General features: G+C 48.7%; 1 pseudogene across 1 annotated transcript; it reads right to left on the bottom strand.

Annotated features, from left to right (window-relative positions):
* Positions 1-443: 443 nt before the first annotated feature.
* Positions 444-1,047, bottom strand: LOC308523667 (phosphatidylethanolamine-binding protein 1-like; annotated as a pseudogene). Its single transcript has one exon. The product of its transcript is annotated as a phosphatidylethanolamine-binding protein 1-like (transcript).
* Positions 1,048-1,524: the final 477 nt, after the last annotated feature.

Below are 1,524 nucleotides of genomic sequence, written 5' to 3'. Positions count from 1 at the left end.
CATTTCTCATGACTTAGCTTGGGACTTCACTGTTTTTGTTTTTTGTCCACACAATGTTTTTATTTTTATTCAACTATAAGAAAACAGCAGAATTAACACAACATTTAGCAACTCCAGACTGGCTTTTGTTACTCCAATGAGGAGTGATAAATTTAACAGGCACAGACTAACACATTTCAGAGAGCCTCTCACCCAGCCCTGCAGCTCAACAGCAAAGGGACTCTCCAGACCCGGTTGTTATTCTTATATCAACAAGCTGATGACTACATCATAGTACTGAAATAGGCCCCAAAATGGAGTTTAAATTTGATCAACACAAATCCAGGGTGTGTGACCCTGTACAATGATAAAGGACAGGCAGAAGGAAAAGTCACCCTACACCTCTGTCTGCTCAGGTCTCGCCTGTGAGAGTGGGAACAGGGAAGGGGGGAAATCAACATGCATCACTGACCTTGAGAACACTCCTTGGGCCCCCCGGGGCCATGTCTGTCTCCTGGTTTTCCCCTACTTCCCAGCCAGCTGCTCATAGAGTCATTCCGTTCCGCCTGGTAACACGTGCCGGCCACTGGGGACCTGAGGTCGTACTTCTTTGGGGAAAGATGCCATCTTGAGTTTGCCACGGTGGTCTCCAGATGGGCTGCTGAGAATGGGCTTGTCCCATTTGGTGGCTTGGCCTGCCCGAACCAGCCAGACATAGCGGTGAAGGCCCTTAGGAGGCCCCAAGTCCACACAGTCAGAGAGGATGGTGCCACTGCTGATATCGTTGCCCTTCATGTTGACCACCAGGAAATGGTGCCATTCCCTACATTTGGGGTCCTTTCTGCGTGGAGCATCTGGGTCTGTCAAGACCAGGGTGTAGAGTTTACTTGGATCCAGGCCGTCCCATGAAATACCATTGGGCCAGTTCTTAACCTGGGTGGGCGTCAGCACTTTGCCCAGCTCATCGACCTCCGCCCCAGAGTATTTGACCTGCAGCGGGTGCTTTGGCCTCTCGTCCACTTCCTGCAGGCTCAAGGGCCAGGACCACTGGCTGAGGTCCACCAGCATTGTGGGGCTGAGCAGGAGGACAACCGGAGAGATGCGGCGGAACCAGGGGCAGGTCAACAGCCCTGACTGAAGTCCGTCACTGTCTTTTCTGAAGCATCCTACTCAGCCCTATTTAAGGTCAGAGGGTGTGACACACTAGAAAGCGGGGACCACTGAGGACCGTATTGGAGGCTAGCCACCACAAGTTTTCTGGAAAGTGGATGATAAGGCAGATCACAATTTTGAGGAATTTTATATTGGTTATAAAGAAACAAAGAAATGAATGCAACCCAGAAGAAATATAGCATTGAGGTATTTAAGAGTAAACTGGTTATTACCACCAGATAAGTTTTTAATTGACCTTGAGATGCACCAACCTTAGACCTCATAGAAACAGTGACCAGTTCTAAATAATTAATGTGCTGGCTCAGAAAAAACGAATATCTCATTCTGGCAGGAGAGTAAAAGAGAAAACAGTCCCTCAGTCTTCTCTGGAAT

Source organism: Myotis nattereri (assembly GCF_964212035.1).
Source record: "Myotis nattereri genome assembly, chromosome: 8".
Lineage (NCBI taxonomy): Eukaryota > Metazoa > Chordata > Mammalia > Chiroptera > Vespertilionidae > Myotis > Myotis nattereri.
This window is presented reverse-complemented; position numbering and strand designations above follow the sequence as displayed.